Raw genomic sequence first — 5,687 nt, 5'->3', positions numbered from 1 at the left:
AGTAGCGCTACCGACGGCAATAGTAGAGCAGAGAAGAAGCACGAACAAAAGCAAGAGCAGTGCAGCAGCAAGACCGACAGCAAGAACGGAGCCGCAACACGAGCGATAGCCGGAGCAGCAGCAGCTAGTGCCGGTGTGGAAGTCACTATCAACGAAGCAAGATCGAATAAAAGATAAAATGCAGTGGTGAGTGCAGAACCTCCTTGGTGGCACCGAGTAGGCCTCGGCTTCATCAGAGGAATTGGTGAGGGTGCTGCAGTTTTGGTCGGGCAGGTCAAGACGGCGCTGTGGGGATGGAGGTGGCGCGATAGACGAGACGAACAACGTGGCAGCTCCTTGGAGGTGGAGGATGGGGCGGCTAATCCGATAGGACGGCGAGATCGACGACGGATCCTCATCCGGTGCGGTGGATGAGGGACGACGAGCTGTTGCGGTGGACGACGTCATCCAGGAAGAGTCTCCGGCTGGGCGGCGGTTGGGAGGCCGACGGAGGAGCATGGGGTTTAGCTGGTTTTGGCGGCCCGGGGTATGAATGGGGGGTGGGTGGATGAAGGGGAAGGTAGGGGGGCCATGGCTTAGGGACGCGCTTGTCTGAAATGTAGGGTAAGTTACGAACGTACCCCTACCGGTTTTGACCACGTGACGTCGGGGAGGCATTTCCGGCTGAGGGGTAAAAGGGGGATTTCACGTGTCTGGGCCGCGGGACCGATTTCAGATGAGGAGGGAGTTTTCACGCGCATCGAAATTTCAGGATAACAAGGCGCGTCGTGGGTTGAAGAGGCGGGAGTTTCACAGCGAAAGAGACAAAAGATACTCGAGCTTGAAATTTCGGGATAACAAGGCATGGAACCCATGTTCGGCAGAACAAACTTAACGTGTACAAAAAAACAATTCATACAAGACACAAGAGAGTCATGTCCCTTTTACTATATTGCTATAAATGCCATTGAAAAAACTACAAGAAAAATGTAAAAAATTTGGGAGAACAAGATTACCCTGTATAGTACCAAATCAATTCGCACTTCCCTCAATAATAACAAAAAACAAATCAATTCCCACCACAAGAAAGAGTCATGTCCCTTTTTATATTATTATAAATGCTCCGGTGAACTAGAGTTTAATTTTTGTTAAAATTTGGAATTATTCCGGGTTTGTTTGAACTTTTTTATACATAAATTGAGTTTTTGGACATTTAATGTGCATAATTCAAATTTGAACTGCAATCACATGCTCCGGTGAACCAAAGTTGGTTGAAAAATCACATGTGTGTCCTTTGGTGAACTTCTAGGTCCCATGCAAGAAATGGGAATGAAATTCAAACATCTGGGCGTCGTGACTCGGCCGAGAACAATGAGTAACTTGGTTTTTAAATTCCTATAAATCCAAAACTCGCCTGGAAATCATGAAACTTGGCATGGTGTCATGACGTGCCACTAACATGTTGTGGAAAAAAGCTTGGCCAAATTGGAACAACTTTTGGTATAAGCTTCTTGCAAACCGGAGCTTCTCTCAAGAAGGCTCGTGGTTCTGAGAGGGAACGTGTCACCTTTGTGTGCAAAATGATATACACTAGCCCCCCCTTGAATTTCTTTACAGAGGCAACATAGAACTATATGACTATCGAGTTAAATTTTGGGATTAGTCCGGGTTCTTTTGGCCTTGTTTATACATTAATTGAGTTTCTGGCCATTTAATGTGCACAATTCAATTTTGAACTACAAGCACATGCTCCAGTGCACCAAATTTGGTTGAAAAATAGCATGCGTGTCCTCGGGTGGATTTCTAGGTCCCATGCAAGAAATGGGAATGAAATTCAAACATTTGGGCATCGTGGCTCGACCGAGAACATTGAGAAACTTGGTTTTAAAATTCTTGTAAATCCAAAACATGACTGGAAATCATGAAACTTTGCATGGTGTCATGTCATGGTACTATCATGCTATGGTAAATTTTTTTGGCTGAATTGAACATGTTTTGGTATAAGGTTCTTGCAAACTGGAGCTTCTCTCAAGAAGGCTTGTGGTTCTGAGAGGGAACGTGCCACCTTTGTGTGCGAAACGATATACGCTGCCCCCCTTGATTTCCTATACAGAGGCAACATAGAACTATATGAGTGCCGTGTTAAATATTGGAATTATTCTGGGTTTGTTTGGCCTTTTTATACATTAATTGAGTTCCTGGTTATTTAATGTGCATAATTCAAATTTGAACTACAAGCACATGCTCCGGTGCACCAAAGTTGGATGAAAAATCACATGTGTGTCCTCAGGTAAATTTGTAGGTCCCATGCAAGAAATGGCAATGAAATTCAAACATCTGGGCGTCATGGCTCGGCCAGAAACATTGAGAAACTTGGTTTTTTAATTCCTGTAAATCCAAAACACACATGAAAATCATGTAACTTGGCTTGGTGTCATGACATGGCACCAACATGCTATGGTAATTTTGTTGTCCGATTTGCGAAGGCACACACATTAACAATCAACAAAGTTATTTTGGAACAAGTGCTGTCACGTTACAATCGGAAACACAAGTATTATTGAAACTGTGGGCGTTCTACTTACCAATCACATGCCACCATGAGTCCCCTTTTTTATTGGCTAGGAGGTGCCGTGCGGGGTAGCTATTTGAGTACGAGAGGCGTGCGATCAGACCCCTGCGCATGCTCATCGGGAGGAGAGCCCTTTGACCTCTATCTGCCGTGCACCACCCTCCCAACATGTCCATTAATGGCGCCAGAGCCCCTGTTTCATGGCATGGCTATATCTCACTGGACTGAGATTTAAGAGAGAAAAGTGAAAGTCTGAAAAGAAAGTTTTGCACGGATCTTGATGTAAGATCCGACATACCTATATAGCATCGACTGCGACTTATAGCAAGCATGATGAATATAAGGACGATGACAGTGGATAATAATTGTCTTACATATCTAGGAAGATAATTAAAAATGCCACATGCGTCTACGGCCGAAATACATAAGGGAAAAAGAAGAAGGAAGACACATACAACGATCTGGCTCGCTGATCTCTACTTTCTTGATGCACTACAGGTCCTAGAGACTAGTTCTCGCGACGAGCGGCGATGATCTCTTTCTTCAGTTTCATGTCCTTAATACGCTGCTCAACAGCAACCGCGGATTCCTCCACCAGCCTTTTGTGCTCAATGCGGAGCATGACATTCTCGTCCATAAGTTTCTTGACAATGACGCCCGTCCTCTTCAACAAGGCAGCAGACTCCGTCGCCTGCTTCGCCCTTCCAGCGATCTTCGCCCTCAGCAGGTTGCGCTCGGCCCGGAGTTGTTCAAACGAGGCATTCAACTTGTCCTGCAGCTTCATCCAGCCGGAGATCTGATCCATCTGGCTATGGACGATCGCATGCATGAGCCTGTAAGAGTCCTCGCCAATTTTCCCAGGCAGCGGCGACGCGGGAGGACATCTCTACTGCATTCACGGTGCGGCAGGACATCTCTGCTGCTTCTGCGGCACGACCGGACCAGTCTGCTGCATTGAGGGCATGGCGGGACTTTCATGCTGCTTCGGCGGCGCGACGGGACCTCTGTGCTGCTACTGTCATGCGGTGGGACATGTCGACTGCTTTCGTGGCTAAGCGGGACATCTCTCGTGCTTCCTCTTCCATGCTCGCCTCTCCCTGGTGGTAATCTCTCGACCGAGAACTCAATTTGACCATGGCAGACGCAAGGGAATGATGCTGAATGATTTGTTTGCTTTTGTGGATGAGGAGTTGAGGAAGGAATGCGTAGTCATCTTGGCATAGTACGATATTTATAACCGAGCACTAATACGCTCCTAGGTGGGAAATGGTTTAGGTTGTGATCAGTGTGAACAGGTTTGCAATTAAATACTATATCGATGTGATCGGTGTGAACAGGAGTAGTAATTTGGAATGTGATGAGACGCAAGCTGAAAATTTATTGACGGTTCTAGTTTCAAAGTGCGGCACTATTCCCGGATGGCGTATGTGGGCACTTGTTCTCGGCTGTGGTGTAGCTATTTTGTAATATGCCATGGTACTTCTTTTTGTACTGCTGTGTAGGTGCAATAACTGGCACCGTCGGATACATATCTTACGGTTATTGGGGCGTTCGACAGGAATAGCCTCGTGGAGAGCTATAGACTAGTCTTTTTTTCACACGCATTACATCGACACATATCATCTCTCTCCCTCTTTCCCACACACATACCTAGTCTCCCGGGACTTCTCGCATGCACCATCTCTAGCTCCCTAGGTCGATGCCACCCACATACACTTGTACTCTGAGTTACTACAAAGAGAAGAGGTGCACGCACGCACTCGTCCTCTCTCACACACGCATCTATAGCTACGAATTGTAGTGTTCTCAACCATCCGATTGGCTCTATCATAGGTTCCCGTTGCTCCTTGGCCTTGAGATCGAGAAGTTTAAAACGCGGAGGCCAAGCTGGAGGCATGAGGTTTTGGTTAATGTGCGGGCCGCACACGACACCAACATGACACGAAGCTTCGCTATGCCTGGTGCGCAGTCGGGTGAGTACTACTTGTAGTAGTACTACTTTGATGTGTGGTGCCAACTCGCACAAGGGTGCAACACTTCCTGAACAAACAAGCATATAAGCTTCTTATACTTCTTACCCAAAGGATCTTTATATCCAACAGACACAAAATATCCGCTCCAATGTTGGAAATTACTTTAACTGCTGATCTAGTGTCGAATTAATTGCTGCGTCGCCACCAAAACCCACCTTCTCTTAAGCTAAAGTAGAGCAAGCTAACCCCTATATTAGCATATTACTAAGATAAGCAGAAGGCACTGTAGAATCATTTCGGAGGTGAGCTTGTCAATCTGAATGTGGAGGGACACCGTCCTCAACAACCCAGCCCCGGCCAACAGCTTGGGCGGAACTGTGAAGAAGGTCAGCTCCTGCATGTCGACGTCGCCGGGATCCTTGCTGCTTGTCATCTCGATTTTCACCTTGATGGTGTCGGTCCTACCTTTGGGCTCCCCCGGCGGGACGTTCGCCCACATCTTGACCGCGTAGTGCGGCAGTGGGGTTGCCCCCACTCTAATGCAAACAACCAACACAGCGATAGGCGCGCCGATGTCGAGCATGCCGCCGACCAAGAAAAACGCGTAGCCGTCCTCCTCCGCGAACAGTAAGAGCCGTGGCTCCGACACTGGCACTTGCAGCTGGAGCACCTTGCCGTACTGGATCCTGTGCATGGGCATGGGATGCACTGTGCTGATGTGGTGGGAGAGCACCGGCGGCGGGCCTTCGTAGCCGCAAACAGGAACGGGGCATTTGTAGGGTGCAAGCGGACACACGCTCTGGTGATCGACGAGCTTGTGGTAAGTGACATAGAGCCCACAGCCTTCGTGCGGGCCCCCCTCACAGAGGAGAGGACGACCTCCATCGCCATGTTCCGCACGTCAAAGTCGCAGCCGCGCTCGCACTTCTGGCACTGCCGCTGGTTCCCGGGGCGCTCGCCGTGGCAGTCCACATAGGCTAGGTGCCTTCCCTTGCACTGCACAAATCAATTGAACAACACATTAATCAACAAACCTACACCTTGCTCGATCAGCCGAACGGACGAGGTGTATTCGAAACTCATACACTGGAGGCTTCAAGGGGCGGAGGTACAAGGGGCACTGGAGGAAGATGAGGTCCATAGAGACCATAGATAGCTCCATC

This window comes from Triticum dicoccoides, chromosome 6B (genome assembly GCF_002162155.2).
Source record: "Triticum dicoccoides isolate Atlit2015 ecotype Zavitan chromosome 6B, WEW_v2.0, whole genome shotgun sequence".
NCBI classification, from domain to species: Eukaryota; Viridiplantae; Streptophyta; class Magnoliopsida; order Poales; family Poaceae; genus Triticum; species Triticum dicoccoides.
This window is presented reverse-complemented; position numbering follows the sequence as displayed.